At 47.6% G+C, this 16,828-nt stretch overlaps 1 protein-coding gene across 1 annotated transcript in view; it reads left to right on the top strand.

Annotated features, from left to right (window-relative positions):
- Nucleotides 1–16,828, top strand: part of LOC144595736 (contactin-associated protein-like 5) — a 970,382-nt gene that overhangs the window by 295,787 nt on the left and 657,767 nt on the right.

Here is a 16,828-nt window from a genome sequence, read left to right as displayed (position 1 = left end):
CTGTGGCAGAGAATTCCACAAATTCACAACTCTCTGAGTGAAAACGTTCCTTCTCACCTCAGATTTAAATGGCCTCCCCTTTATTCTAAGACTGTGGCCCCTGTGGTTCTGGACTCCCCCAACAATTTGATTAGTCATGAATGAATGAATGAATGAATGAATAAGTTTATTGGCCAAGTATGTGCATATACAAGGAATGTGCCTTGGTGCTCCGCTCACAAATGACAACACAAACATACAGTTAACAATTAGGAATGGATTGTACAGGATAGAAATAGGCACAATTCATCCATGAAATCTAGTCAACATGGATGATTTGGAGCGTTATGGGTAGAAGACAGGAAAATGAGGTCGAGAGGGGAAGATCGATCAGCCATGATTGAGTGGCGGAGGAGACCTGATGGGCCGAATGGCCTCATTGTGCTCCTATAAGTTATGTACTTATGAAATATATTGCATAGCAAATGATGTGACATGTGTGGGTCTCCTTGTCAACAGGTTGCCAGAGTGACTGATGTTAAGTCACATTATCTGAATGCTGTGAAATGATGCAGAAATGGTTATTACCATGCATTTCTCTGGAAAGAAATAGATGTTTGATTGCCTAATGTTGAAATGAAAACAGCTTTATGCAATTTAATATCAAGGAGTAGCAAATCAAAAGAATCTGCCTGTGTAGTTTTTGAGACAACGTTTTTTGATAAGAAGCTATGTCTCCTGCCTTTCCCAGATGGTCACTTTAGTCTACGTCACTGTGTACATCTCTCGTTTCCCTCTCCCTTTGTCTCTTAGTCTGAAGAAGGGTCACGACCCGAAACTTATCGAAACGTATAAGATTATTAAGGGGTTGGACACGTTAGAGGCAGGAAACATGTTCCCAATGTTGGGGGAGTCCAGAACCAGGGGCCACAGTTTAAGAATAAGGGGTAGGCCATTTAGAACTGAGATGAGGAAAAACCTTTTCATTCAGAGAGTTGTGAATCTGTGGAATTCTCTGCCTCAGAAGGCAGTGGAGGCCAATTCTCTGAATGCATTCAAGAGAGAGCTGGATAGAGCTCTTAAGGATAGCGGAGTCAGGGGGTATGGGGAGAAGGCAGGAATGGGGTACTGATTGAGAATGATCAGCCATGATCACATTGAATGGCGGTGCTGGCTCGAAGGGCCAAATGGCCTCCTCCTGCACTTATTGTCTATTGTCTATTGTCTATTGAAACGTCACCTATTCCTTTCCTCCAGAGATGCTGCCTGACCCGCTGTGCTACTCCAGCTTTTGGCGTTTATCTTCGGTTTAAACCAGCATCTGCAGGCCCTTCCTACACATTGTGTCACTTTAGTTTAATTGTGGTTATCATTGTCACCTGCACCGAGGTTCAGCGAAAAGTTTTGGACTGCCTGCTGTCCAGTCAAGGAAAAGACTATCCAAGAATACAATCAAGCTATCCACAATGCACAGATAAAGGATAAAGGGTACAGCATTTAGTGCAAGATATAACCCAGCGTTTCGGGTCGAGATGAGTCTGAAGAAGGGACTCGACCCGAAACGTCACCCATTCCTTCTCTCCAGAGATGCTGCCTGTCCCACTGAGTTACTCCAGCTTAGGGTATGTTGAGCTGCTGGAAGAACTCGGGATTCAAATGTTTAGTTGAATTGTATAACACTGCAATTTTATGCAGGTCCTCATGGATTGGGAGGATATTGTGGGGATTTAAGCCGAGAGCCCATGCAATCTGAATCATGGTAATGAACAGATTGCACAGATCGGTTTAGTTTAGTTTAGTGCACCATGGTGCAGTGTAATGTAGTGTAGTTCAGTTTGGTTTAATTTAGTCTTGTTTAGTTCAGTTTACTTTATTGTCACGTGTACCGAGGTACAGTGAAAAGCTTTTGTTGCGTGCTAACCAGTCAGCAGAGAGACAACACACGGTAACAATCGAGCCGTCCACAGTGTCCAGATGCATGATAAACAGTTCAACAGTTCAACAGTTCAACAGAGCTTTATTTGTCATTCGGTACCAAGGTACCGAACGAAACTACATAGCAGTCACACAAAAAAGAACACAAGACACACGACCCCAATACAAACATCCATCACAGTGACTCCAAACACCGCCTCACTGTGTTGGAGGCAACAAAACTTCCACTCTCCTCCCCATGCCCACGGACAGACAGCTCGTCCCCGACCGACCCGCACAGTCCCCGCAAGGGGATGGCCCGCGGCCGAGTCGCACCGGGCGCTGAAACGTCCCGCGGCCGAGCCGGGCGATGTTAGGCCCCGCGGCCGAGCCGTGCGCAGCTAAGTCCCGCGGCCGAGCCGCGCCGGGCGATGTTATGTCCCGCAGCCGAGCCGCACCGGGCGATGGAAGGCCCCGCGGCCAAGCCGCACCGGGCGATGTTAAGTCCAGCGGCCGAGCTGCACCAGTGATGAAAAGTCCCGCGGCCGAGCCGCGCCGGGCGATGTTAGGCCCCGCGGCCAAGCCGCACCGGGCAATGTTAAGTCCAGCGGCCGAGCCGCACCGGGCGATGTTAGGTCCCGCGGCCGAGCCGCACCGGGCGATGGAAGGCCCCGCGGCCAAGCCGCACCGGGCACTGTTAAGTCCAGCGGCCGAGCTGCACCGGGCACTGTTAAGTCCAGTGGCCGAGCCGCACCGGGCGATGTTAGGTCCCGCGGCCGAGCCGCGCCGGGCGATGGAAGGCCCCGCGGCCGAGCCGCACCCCGCGCCGTGAGGAAGAGACCTAAAAGAGAAAGGTTTCCCCCGTCCCCCCACCCACACCGCCACCCCCCCACACACACACAACCAAAAAAAAAAAAAACCATCCCAACACCGACACACAACAAAAAAAAGAGGAAAAAAGACGAACAGACTGCTAGCGAGCCGCAGCCGTTAGGCGCCGCCACTTCCGCTTCAAAGGAAAGCACGTGAATAATGTTCAGCGCAAGATAAGGTCCAGTAAAGTCTGATCAAAGATAGTCCAATGAGGGTCTCCAATGAGGTAAATAGCAGCTCTCTAGTTGTTGGTAGGATGGTTCAGTTGCCTGATAACAGCTGGGAAGAAACTGATCCCTGAATCTGGAGGTGTGCGTTTTCACATTCCTGTACCTTTTGCCTGGCGGGAGAGGGGAGAAGAGGGAGTGGCCGGGGTGTGACTCATCCTTGATTATGCTGCTGGCCTTGCAGAGGAATCGGTGGCACAGATGTCACACTGGAGATTTATACTTAAATATTTTGTACTCGTGCTACGAGCTCCACTGGCAAAGCTGGGATTCATTGTGCACCCTAGGTTAACCTTCGTAATAGATAGATGTAAGTGTACGGTTTGCAAAACCACCTCAAAGGGCCACTCACCATGAAACACTTTGAAGGGGCTCCCGAGGCTGGACTGGATACAAACAAAAGTCTTCCTGCCTTCTTGATTTGTAAGGGTGTTAGGGGTTATGGAGGGGGGGGGAAAGGCAGGAGAATGGGGTTGTGAGGGAAAGATAGATCAGCCATGATTGAATGGCGGAGTAGACTCTTGTCCTGGAACCTCCCACTAGAGGACACATCCTCTCCACATCCACTCTCTGGATGTAAGCCTTTCACTATTCTACATGCAGTGTTGCAGTGCTGATTGTTTAGGTGTTGGAGCTGTCACTGGTGCCAGAACGGCCGCTGTTAAATTCCCCGCTGGTTAAAATTCCCCGCTGTTTATTTTGGCTTTTGTTTACAGAGGTGCAGGGGCGGCACTCCGGTGAGCTCGGGCAGCACTGCACCTCCGTCTATACGTTTCAATGAGGTCCCCCCTCATTCTTCTAAACTCCAGCGAATGTAGGCCCAGTGCCGCCAAACGTTCAAAAGGGTCTCCGCCCGAAAAGTCACCCGTTCATTTTCTCCAAAGATGCTGCCTGACCCGCTGAGTTACTCCAGCACAATAGTTCGGCCATGATCGAATGGCAGTGTACACTTGATGGGCCGGATAACCTAAAGGGCCTGTCCCACTTAGGCGATTTTAAGGCGACTGCCGGCGACTAGGCTGTCGCCGAACGTTTGCCGGGGTGTCGCGGGCATGATCGTGAGGAGTCTTCAATGAATCGTAGCGGATCTCGGCGCCTCGCGGAGAAATTTTCCAGATAGAAATTTCTCGGTGACAGCTGGCTTGTCGCCAGGTATCGTAGCTTATTGCGGGCGCTGTCTGTCGCGCGCTGTCCCCAGGTTTGCTAGGTTGTCGCAGATGCATTTAGAAGCACGTAATATTAAATGAAGAAAAGGCATTTGAAGATACCAGAAGATAGTTTTGTTTAACCAATTTATTTACCGTCAGGACATTTGACGGGTAGATTGGAGGCGACAGTTTGACGGTCAGGTAAGCGTGGGAATTTTGCGATGTTTCCGAAGACGGTGTAATCTCTTAGCCAGGTGCTAGTTTCACAAAAAAAGTAACTTGTATCGACCTGACTCGGCATTGTCGTGGTCATTGCCGTAGGGTAAAATAAAATTTAGGCGTTCTGCTACGACTTTGACAATCGCCGGCAGTCGCCTATAAAATCGCCTAGGTGGGACAGGCCCTTAATTCTTCTCCTGACTCTTGTGAACTTATGAACTCTCCAAAATGATGAGGGTGAATTAGTTGGATGTTTTCTCTCATCCAGCAGTTTCAGTCACTTTCGCTGATCAAGGATTCTTTTCATTCTCACGGATCTCAACCAGGCAAATGCCGCGCAATTAAACATTTGCGTGTGGAACCATTGAGAATAATCCGGGAGAGTGGGTCACCTGAAGATCGGAAGAAGGGTCCCGACCCGAGACGTCACCTCTCCATGTTCTCCAGAGAAGCTGCCCGACCCCGCTGAGTTACTCCAACAGTTGGTGTCTTTTTTTCATCTGAAGATCTTTTTTCTTTTCCTCAGAGAAAAGCTTGATCTGCTGATTCTTTCTTTGATAGCTAAATCAATTCTGAATTTTGACATGCAGCATTTTTGAACAGTCGCTGTGCTTAAAATTGGCATCCAGGTTTTCTCCGTCACCGCTCAGCATCTCAAATGTTGGCAGGTTTGAAGTAAAGATGTGCTCGTTGTATTGCCAACCGATTTGTTAAAGGGTGAGGCAGACAGGAACAGATTTCAATACTTCAGTAATTCTATCCAGAATGAAAAACTACTAACAGATGAAAGTCATGCCCCCAACTGAACCTTAGAAGCTTTAGTTCTATACTAATACCATTGTTCTCCGAAGGTCCTTTCAGGTGAGGGGGGGGGGGGGTTAAGATTTATTAGTTGCAGGTGAGGGATGGGGGAGAGGGGGGGGGGGATGGGGGAAGAGGGGGGGGGGATGATTTAATAGAAAGCTGAGGGGCATTTTTTTTTACACATAGGGTGTTAAGTATATGGAACAAGCTGCCAGAGGAGGTAGTTGAGGCAGGTACTATCGCAACATTAAAACAAAAAACATTTAGACAGGTTCATGGATAGGGTAGGTTTAGAGAGATATGGGCCAAACAATGGACCAATTGGACCATTGTCGATGTTTGGCTCGGGCAAGTTTGGCCAAATAACTTGTTTCCATAATGTTTGACTCGAGACTCATAGAGCATGGAAATAGGCCTCGCTGCAGATGAATTGGCCACTGTAAATCATCCCAAGTGTGAATGGGTAGTAGGAGACTTGGCGGGGTTTAATAGGCACTAGACGACCCGGGACGGGCGCCAGTCCTCCGGGCACTGCTGCGCACGGGGGGCTGGGGGAGAGCATTTATCAAAGTTTATAAAGTTAATTCCTTTTAAATTGCAACGAAACTCGAAATACACACCGCAGGCGAATGGTGAGTAAGGTGGGCCTAAAATTGTTGAGCTATTGTGTACCTTAAGCTCAGGGGTGACTGCGCTTTTACAGTTGCAGCTCCTAGATTGTGGAACAGCAACCCTCTCCCCATCAGAACTGCCCCCTCCATCGACTCCTTTAAGTCCAGGCTCAAAACCTATCTCTACTCCACAGCGTTTGAGGCCCTCTGAGGGGGCGCTGTGAAATGGCGGCGTACCAACGTACCAAAATGGCGGCGCTGCCATAGCAGCTGCGGCTTACCTGCGGTCCATTTGTCTTTGTGTTTTTGTTGTTTTTTTTGTCTTAATTGTAGTTGTGATGCCGTGTTTTTGTGTTTGTGTACTATGTGTGTGTGTGGGGGGGAGGGGGGGGAACTGTAAAATTGTAGATGTGTCCCTTCCGAACGGAGACCCGACCTTTGTTTTCTGGGTGTTGTCTCCGTTCCTTCTGCGGCCTACCATCGGCCCAACTCCTGGAGCTGGCGGCCTCCAGGGCTCCGGTTCGCAGAGCCCGCGGATCGGACTTACCATCAGCGGAGCCGGCCGTCTTCGGAGGCTGCGGGAGCGGCTGCGACTCGCCTTAGGCTCGGGCCGCGTGGATGCCGACATCAGGTGCTCCGGCAGCGGCAGCATGTTCGCCCGCCCCGGATCGCGGGGCTTGGGTCGCGGACATTTCACCGTCCGGCGCGGTCTAAAATAGGCCGCGGGATTTTTCTCTGCTGGGCGGGGGCTTCAATGTCGGGAGCCACGACCGCCCCGACGTGCAGCAACAGCGGCAGCGTGTTCGCCCGCCGGGGATCGGACTTATCATCAGCGGAGCCGGCCGTCTTCGGAGGCTGCGGGAGCGGCTGCGACTCGCCTTAGGCTCGGGCCGCTGCAGACCGGCCGGCGCGGCCTGCAACCACAACAACCTGACCGCGGGAGAAGACGGCAGGAGAAGGGAAAATACATTGTGGCCTTCCATTACAGTGAGGAGAGGACTGGAGGAGACTCACTGTGATGGATGTTTCTTTGATGGATGTTTCTTTTTTTGTGTGTTTTTGGGGTTGTGTAATTTTAATGCCTATTTTAATGCCTATTTTAATGCTTTTATTGTTGGACTGTGGGTGACTGAATTTCGTCCAATTTGGATGACAAATAAAGCTATCTTGAATCTTGAATCTTGAATCTAGAACTGTTTATGTATGTGCTGTTATGTTTGTGTGCCATTGTATGTTCGTTTCTTAGTACCTGAACTGATGTACAGCACTTTGGTCAACGTGGGTTGTTTTTATATGTGCTATACAAATAGAATTGACTTGACTTGATTTGACTACCGTTTTGGCTGTATTTCGGGAACGCGCATACATACACACATAATAATAATAATAATAATAATAATAATAATATTCATTTATTGTCATTGCAACGAGTACAACGAAATTAAAAAAATAGCCAATCCTGACGGTGCGTAAAAACATGTATGCAATAAATGCAAAAACAAATAAATACAATTATATTAAGTACAAAAGTTTTAACAGTGTTACCTAGTGCAGAAAGTAGTGTTCAGTTCTCGTATGGCCCTGGGGTAAAAACTGTTCTTAAGTCTGTTTGTTCGGGATTTGATCGACCTGAAACGTCGACCAGAGGGCAGATGAACAAACAGACGGTGGCCGGGGTGGGATGGATCTTTTATTATTTTGCCTGCTCTACTGAGGCAGCGTAGGCTGAACAGGTGCTCCAGGGAGGGCAGTGAGCAGCCGATGATCTTCTGGGCCGTCGTGATGACCCTCTGAAGGGCCTTCCTGTCCTTTTCTGAGCAGCTGGCATACCATGTGGTTATACAGTATGCCAGCACACTCTCGATGGAGCAGCGATAGAAGGACATCATGAGCTTCTCCTGCAGGTTGGTCTTCCTGAGGATCCTCAGGAAGTGGAGTCTCTGCTGTGCCTTCTTCACTGTGGTGATGGTGTTGGTAGTCCAGGTAAGATCCTCTGCGATGTGCGTACCCAGGAACCTGAAAGCGGGTACCCTTTCCACACAGACACCATTGATGTAGAGTGGGTCGTGTTCTGCACTGGTTTTCCTGAAGTCAATTATAAGTTCCTTTGTTTTGGAGGAGTTCAGGACAAGATTGTTCACTGAACACCATGCTGCCAGCCTTTGGATTTCATCCCTGTAGGCTGTCTCATCTCCTCCTGAGATGAGTCCAACCACAGTCGTGTCATCCGCGAACTTGATGATGGTGTTGGTGGGATGGGTGGGGGCGCAGTCGTGAGTGTAGAGGGAGTAAAGGATGGGGCTCAACACACAGCCCTGTGGTGAGCCGGTGCTCAGTGTAATGGTGGAGGAGAGGTGAGGGCCTATTTTGACGGTCTGGGGGCGGTTGGTCAGGAAGTCCTTGATCCATTGGCAGATGGTTTGGGAAAATCCAAGGTCAGAAAGTTTGGTGACCAGTCTGCTCGGGATGACCGTGTTAAAGGCAGAGCTGAAGTTGAGGAAGAGCATCCTCACATAGCTCCCCTGGTGTTCAAGGTGGGTCAGTGCAGTGTGAAGAGCAGTGTCGATGGCATCCCCTGTAGACCTATTTGCTCTGTAGGCAAACTGGTATGGGTCGAAGGTGGGTGGGAGGCTGGCTTTGATGTGCTGCAGGACCAGTCTCTCGAAGCACTTTGTGATGACCGGTGTGAGTGCTACCGGACGGTAGTCGTTAAGGCCGCTGATGGCAGACTTTTTCGGCAGTGGGATGATTGTGGCGGACTTCAGGCAGGGAGGGATGGTGGATTTTAAAAGGGACAGGTTGAAGATTTTTGTGAAGACCTCAGATAATTGGTCTGCACATTCCCTCAGCACTCTGCCCGTCACACCATCGGGGCCTGCAGCTTTCCTGGGATTCACTGCTCTGAGCACGCGCTTAACATCATACTCCTGCACAGTGAAGGTGTTGCTGTCAGGTGCTGGAGAGGGTGTTATGTCTGCCACTGTAGCTTTCACCTCGAAACGAGCAAAGATACATACATACATACATATATACATACATAGTGTAAGAAAATAACTGCAGATGCTGGTACAAATCGAAGGTATTTATTCACAAAATGCTACATACATACATACATACATACCGTTTTGGCTGTATTTTGGGAACGCGCATACATACATACATACATACATACATACATACATACATAAATACATACATACATACATACATACATACATACATACATAGTGTAAGAAAATAACTGCAGATGCTGGTACAAATCTAAGGTATTTATTCACAAAATGCTACATACATACATACATACATACATACATACACGATGAGAGTTTTAGTTATATTTCGATGTGAGGATGAATAGATTGGAGGGATATAAGTGGGGGAACGGCATTCATTGGATTACTCTGAGGACCGGCTTAGATTCGATGGATCGTTGGTGCTTTATTCGTCACATATGCAACTGCACAGTGAAATTTGATTTGCATATATTACACACGCGGGCACCGCCATTTTTGGCGCTGTTATTCAAAGTCCAATGCCTGGTCGAATGGCTCAATAGGTTCAACGGTTCAATGGGTCGAATGGTTCTTCCTCTGTGAAGATGAGAAAACGGTCAATTTTCTGAGTCTACCGAAACTTACCGAATAATGAAAGGCCTGGCTTGAGTGCATGTGGTGAGGATGCTTCCACTAGTGGGAGAGTCTAGGACCAGAGGTCATAGCCTCAGAATGAAAGGACATTCCTTTAGGCAGGAGACGAGGAGGGATTTCTTCAGTCAGAGGTTGGTGAATCTGTGGAATTCATTCCCACAGAAGTCCGTGGAGGCCAAGTCAATGGATATTTTTAAGGCGGAGATAGATAGATTCTTCTGAACATGAACTTATGAAGACCCACTTTTTAACTCATCTCCCTCTTTGTGCAATATCCTCATATCCCATCATTTTAATTTCTTAAAAGAAGGACATACTCAAATACTAGAGGAGACACAGGAGCTGCAGAAGCTGGAATTTAGACTTTACTTTTAAGGGCCTGACCCACTTAGGCGATTTTTTTAGGCCGGCGCCTGTCATCGTCGTATCAGGTCGCTGAAAAAACGGCGAATGGACCCCTCTACGACAATATCTACGACAAGCAACAACAACCTACCACCTAATCGACGCCAAGCAACGGCAAGCTACCTCTCCTGCATTGGTGCAGCACTCTCTCCTCCCCCACTCCCCACTCCCCTCCCCTCCCCCCTCCTTCCCCCTCCTCCCCCCCTCCTCCCCCTCTCCCCTCCTTCCCTCCCCTCCCCCTCCTTCCCCCTCCTCCCCCCTCCTCCCCCCTCTCCCCTCCTTCCCCCTCCTCCCCCCTCCTTCCCCCTCCTCCCCCCCTCCTTCCCCCTCCTTCCCCCTCCTTCCCCCTCCTACCCCCTCCCCTCCCACTCCCCCTCCCCTCTCCTCCCCTCCTCCTTCCCCCACTCCCCTCCTTCCTCCTCCTCCCCTCCCCTCCCCCAACCTCCCTCGAAACCACCCCCTCCACCCCCCTCCCCCTCCCCTCCCTATCCCGCTCCCCCTTCCCCTCCCCCTTCCCCTCCCCCACTCCATCCCCATCAACCCCCCTTATCCTCCCTCCTCCCACCCTCCCTCCCTCCCTCCCTCCCTCCCTAGGAGATAGATTTAAACTTTAAAATGTGAATAACTTTAAAAATATAACACCGATTTCAATGAAACCTTCCATTAGCACCAAAGGGACGACGGTGAGTAAGGTGGGCCTAAAAGTGCCGCGCTATCGTGTACCGTTTTAGCTGCAGTTCAGGAACAAACAGACAAACAAACGAGAGTTTTAGTATATAGATATATGGGCCAAACGCGGGCAAGTGGGACCAGTGTGGATGGGACATGTTGGTCAGTGTGGGTAAGTCGGGCCGAAGGGCCAATTTGCACACTCTATGACTCTAAAGGGTTGATTAGCCTCCGACACCATAACATCAGTGATTCAGTGCACGGAGCAAAGTTGGAATGTTAGGGTGACAAGAGACGTTAAAATGGTGATATAAAGATCACAGAGCAGCTTTAAATGGAGAATCACTTCTTAGACTATAACCTTTCACGAAAGCCTCTTATTTACAAGCAAATACAATTTTTTCCAGTCCTGTGAGAGAGTTATAGACTAGAACGTTTATATCCTTGCCCTATGAAGATTCGTATCAACATTATTAAACCTGTGAGCTTAGACTTGCTGGCTCTGCCCTGAACAAATATTGTATCATAATGGTAAATTGTTATTCAAACACTAAAGCTGGATCACTGGTTGAAGTTCTCTCAGAGAAATGCATTGTGACATGATGGGTTTCGTCAATTTTTTTCAGCCTCAACCACATGAGTCTGAAGAAGATAATAAGATCAGAAGTGATAGGAGTAGAATTCGGCCATTCGGCCCATCAGGCCCACTCCGCCATTCAATCGTGGCTGACCTATCTCTCCCTCCTAACCCCATTCTCCTGCCTTCTCCTCATAACCTCAGACACCTGTACGAATCAAGAATCTATCTATCTCTGCCTTAAATCTATCTATCTCTGACTTTGCCTCCACAGCCTTCTGTGCCAAAGAATTTCACAGATTGACCGCCCTCACACTAAAGAAATTCCTCCTCATCTCCTTCCTAAAAGAACATCCTTTAATTCGGAGGCTATGACCTCTAGTCCTAGACCCTCCCCCTAATGGAAACATCTTCTCCACATCCACTCTATCCAAGCCTTTTACTATTCTGTACGTTTCAATGAGGTCCCCCCTCATTCTTCTAAACTCCAACGAGTACAGGCCCAGTGCCGTCAAACGCTTGGAAGGGTCTCGACCTGAAACGTCACCTATTCCTTTTCTCCAGAAATGCTGCCTGACCCGCTGAGTTATTCAAACGCAATAGATCGGCCATGATCGAATGGCAGAGCAGACTTGATGGGCCGAATGGCCTAATTCTGCTCCTATAACTTATGAACTGAAGTATTTCTACACTTGTGCAGATAATATGGCAATTTTTCTTTCAGTGCCGCAGATTCATTTTGCTGTCGGGCAGCTTATTTTTCAAGAGTTTGGCGTATTATTTATTCTCAAGATGTTTGAAACAGGGCCAGCAAGTTTAAGTGCAAGTTGTAAAACCAAATAACCACTGTTATTTGTTATGAGATCTATCACTAAACGATCTTACCAATATCTGATGTGCGTTTAAAAGTGCATTCAGACTGAAAGCTGGAAGATGATACACATCTCCAATTGTTTGTGTCTCTAAATGCAACTGCTGCCGACTTAAGACATTGTCCTGTCAGTTTCTAAAGCAAATCTCTTTTAAGTGGACCCTGACTGTGAACCGGCATCTGCAGTACTCATCATTGCTTCTCAGTTTAGTTTAGTTTAATTTAGAGATACAGAGTGGAAACAGGCCCTTTGGACCACCGAGTCCGTGCCGACCAGCGATCCCCGCACAATAGCACCAATCTGCACGCACTTGGGACAATTTACAATTTTACCGAGGCCAATTAACCTGCAAACCTGTGCGTCTTTGGAGTGTGGAAGTAAACCGAAGCACCCGGGGAAAACCCACGCTGGTCACAGGGGAGAACGTACAAACTCCATACGGACTGCATCCATGTTCAGGATCGAACCCGGGTCTCTGGCACTGTTAGGCAGCAATTCTACCGCCGCGCCACCGTGCCACTCTGTTGAGAGTAAAATATCGTAGGAAAATATCTTCATTTATAACAAGGGATTCAATAGGAAATAGGATTTTGTGTTACAATATATATATATATATATTTTTTTTTTCTTTTTTCTTTTTTCTGTTCGTTTATTTATTTATCTATTTATTTTCTTCTCTATGTTCTAGTAATCCCTGTAAAGCGTCTTTGAGTGTTTGAAAAGCGCTATATAAATGTAATCCATTATTATTGTTACTATTATTAATATGAATGTCTTTTTACATATGCAATACAATAATGCAGAAGTGCATATAACTTTAAAACAGTCTTACCCCTAGAATCTTTTTGATATAAATTTTGCTTTATCAGCCTTTGCTATGAGTTGAAAGATTGGTTGTCTTCAATAGGAGATGTGTTGTATGCAGCCCGGTCTTTCTCATTTGCGTTTCTCAACAGCAATGCTGAAAAGTCAATGCACGTTACAGCAGCAGAAACAAGCAATTGCAGATGCTGTTTGACAAAAAGACACAAAGTGCTGGAGTAAACTCAACGGGTCGGGCATCATCACTGGAGAACATGGATAGGTGACATTTCGGGATGGGAGGAAAGTAGGAATAAAAACTGCAGACGCTGGTTTAAATCGAAGGAGGGCACAAAATGCTGGAGTAACTCAGCGGGTCAGGCAGCATCTCGGGAGAGAAGGAATGGGTGACGTTTCGGGTCGAGACCCTTCTTCAGACTGATGTCAGGGGGAGGGGACGGGACAAAGATAGGAGACAGGAAGACTAGTGGGAGAACTGGGAAGGGGGAAGGGATAGAGAGGGGAAGCATGGACTATCTGAAGTTAGAGAAGTCAATGTTCATACTGCTGGGGTTTAAGCCGCCCAAGCGAAATATGAGGTGCTGTTCCTCCAGTTTGTACTGGGCTCACTCTAGCATTTTGTGCCTACCTTTCGGGATGGGAGTCTTCTTCAGAATTAAAAAAAAGGTGGTCTGAAGAAGGGTCTAGATCTGAAACGTCACCTGTCTATGTACTTTCGGGATGCTGCCTGTCCTGCTGAGTTACTCCGCCACTCAGTGCCTTTCTTTTAGTGCACAATACAAGTTTGACACATTACTTCTGAGGTACATAAAACTTTGAGGGTTATAAATAAAAATAGACTAGTTTCGAGGTTTTGAAGTTTAGAGGGATATGGGTCAAATATGAGCAGCGTAGAAGGGACCTCTTTGATCGGCATGGGCAAGTTGGGCCGAAGCGCCTGCTTCTGACTCTCTCTGGCACTCTATCACACTATCTGACTCCTCATCAGAGGTAGATTTAGGGTTAGTAGTAAAAGATTTATAGAGGATCAGGCAGCACAAAGGATTAGTGCGGCACTCTGAAGCAGCGGTAGAGTTGCTGCCTTACAGCGCCAGAGATCCGGGTTCCATCCTGACTTTACGAATCTGTCTGTACGGAGTTTGTACGTTCTCCCTGTGACCGCGTGGGTTTTCTCCAGGTGCTCCGGTTCCCTCCCGCTCTCAATAGACAATAGACAATAGACAATAGGTGCAGGAGTAGGCCATTCGGCCCTTCGAGCCAGCACCGCCATTCAATGTGATCATGGCTGATCATTCTCAATCAGTACCCCGTTCCTGCCTTCTCCCCATACCCCCTGACTCCGCTATCCTTAAGTGCTCTATCTAGCTCTCTCTAGAATGTATTCAGAGAATTGGCCTCCACTGCCCTCTGAGGCAGAGAATTCCACAGATTCACAACTCTCCGAATGAAAACGTTTTTCCTCATCTCTGTTCTAAATGGCCTACCCCTTATTCTCAAACTGTGGCCCCTGGTTCTGGACTCCCCCAACATTGGGAACATGTTTCCTGCCTCTAATGTGTCGAACCCCTTAATAATCATCCATTCACTGCTTAAATACTCTCAGCGACTTGACTTCTACAACTCTCTCAGGCAGCACCCGGGCACTCAACCACTCCCTGGGTGAAAATGGCTCCCGTCAGTTGGACCAGTGATTAACCCATACACCAACCTAAACACGCAGGGGATAATATTACAACTTACCGAAGCCAATTAACCTACAAACCTGATTGAGAATGATCAGCCATGATCACATTGAATGGCGGTGCTGGCTCGAAGGGCCGAATGGCCTACTCCTGCACCTATTGTCTATTGTCTATTGTCTAAAAGACACAAAAAGACCTACTTTAAAAGTCTCAAAGTGTGTAAGATTACGAGGGGAATAGATAGCATGAATACAAAGTTTTATTCCAGGGTATGGGAATCTGGAACCAGAGGATACAGGTGGGATGGGAATAGGAACCTGAGGGGCTACATTATTACTCAGTGGGTAGTGGGTATGTGGAACGAGCTGCCAGAGGAGGTAGCTGAGGCAAGTACCATCACAACATATAAAAGACACTAGGGCAGGTACATCGATAGAAAGGTTAGAGCCTTTGGATAGCTACATGCTTGTGCAGGGAATGCAGGGATCGGACCATGTGCAGGCAGACGAGATAGGTTTGGCCTGCGTGTGTGTAGAAGGGAACTGCAGATGCTGGTTCAAACCGAAGATGGACACAAAATGCCGGAGTAACTCAGCGGGGCAGGCAGCATCTCTGGAGAGAAGGAATGGGTGACGTTTCGGGTCGAGACCCTTCTTCAGACTGAATGTCAGGGGAAAGGGAAATGAGGGGTTAGAAGCTGATGCAGAGAGGGAAAGAACAAATGAATGGAAGATATGCAAAAATAAATACAATGATAAAGGAAACAGGTTAGCTTTTGCTCGGTGAGAACGAAAAGCTGGTGTGACTTGGGTGGGGAGGGAGAGAGGGAGCGAAGGCTTGGGTGGGGGAGCCTGCATCATGTTCGACACTAACATAATGGGCTGAAGGGCCTGTTCCTGTGCTGTACCTATCCATGTTGGTCTATGTTCAAATCATTTGTATTTTGCCTTGATGCTTGGTTTACTTGAGAATCCACGAAACTGCTCAAATATTAAAGTTGCTGTATTCATAAGTTCATAAATTATAGCGGCATATTTAGGCTATTCGGCCCATCGAGTCTAATCTGCTATTTGATCATGGAAAATCTATCTTTCCCTCTCAACCTCATTCTCCTGCCTTTTCCCCGTAACCCCTTGCACCCGTACCAAGAAATAACCGTTCAGTCTCCACTGTAAAAATACCCGATGACTTGGCCTCCACAGCTGTCTGTGGCAATAATTCCGCAGATTCACTACCCTCTGACTGAATAAATTCCTCCCCATCTCCTCCCTGAAGGAGTCCAAAACGCACTGCAGAAGCAGGCTGGATTTCCAGAAACAAAAACCTTCATGACTGTGACCTTTCATCAGAATCCAGTTTAGTTTATTGTCACGTGTACCGAGGGGCAGTGAAAAGCGTTTTGTTGCGTACCATCCAGTCAGCAGAAAGACAGCACATGATTACAATCGAGCCATTTTGAACTGAAGTATTAACTCTGTTCCTCGCCACTGACTGACCTGCTGAGCACTTCCTGGATTTACTGGAGAAGGGTCTCGACCCGAAACGTCGCCCATTCCTTCTCTCCTGAGATGCTGCCTGACCTGCTGAGTTACTCCAGCATTTTGTGAATAAATATCCTGGATTTACTGTTCTATTTCATAATTCCACCATCAGCAGTATTTTGCTTTCGTAACAAAACTGTTCCCATGGAGGTAGAATAGTGGATTTTTTTTAATACTGTGGGATGTATGAGGTATTTTTAATGTCCAGGGAATATTAATGAAATCCTTCACGTCACCGGCACTCCAGACTTTTGCAGTGTGTGTTTCTAGGTTTTATTGGGGCTATAGAAGGATAATTAGATTGCGGATGATGTGTAAATTGGTGGCTATTAATTTAAAAAATAAACATAATTGTGGTGCCATAAAGCACAGTTGTCTGTGAAATTATAAATGGTTTGCCAATAAATTGCATTGATGTTTACAACTGTGACATGCTCCTCCTTTCTCCAGCATGACTGCGATTTATTTTCAGGTCTGTTACATAGAAAAAAACCCCCATAGAAAATAGGTGCAGGAGGAGGTCATTTGGCCCTTCGAGCCATTCATTGTGATCATGGCAGGAAACATGTTCCCAATGTTGGGGGAGTCCAGAACAAGGGGCCACAGTTTAAGAATAAGGGATAGGCCATTTAGAACTGAGATGAGAAAAACTTTTTCAGTCAGAGAGTTGTGAATCTGTGGAATTCTCTGCCTCAGAAGGCAGTGGAGGCCGATTCTCTGAATGCATTCAAGAGAGAGCTAGATAGAGCTCTTAAGGATAGCGGAGTCAGGGGGTATGGGGAGAAGGCAGGAACGGGGTACTGATTGAGAATGATCAGCCATGATCACATTGAATGGC

Source organism: Rhinoraja longicauda, chromosome 8 (assembly GCF_053455715.1).
Source record: "Rhinoraja longicauda isolate Sanriku21f chromosome 8, sRhiLon1.1, whole genome shotgun sequence".
NCBI lineage: Eukaryota > Metazoa > Chordata > Chondrichthyes > Rajiformes > Arhynchobatidae > Rhinoraja > Rhinoraja longicauda.
Note: the sequence above shows the minus strand (reverse complement) of the source record. Positions and strands in the feature narration are given on the sequence as shown.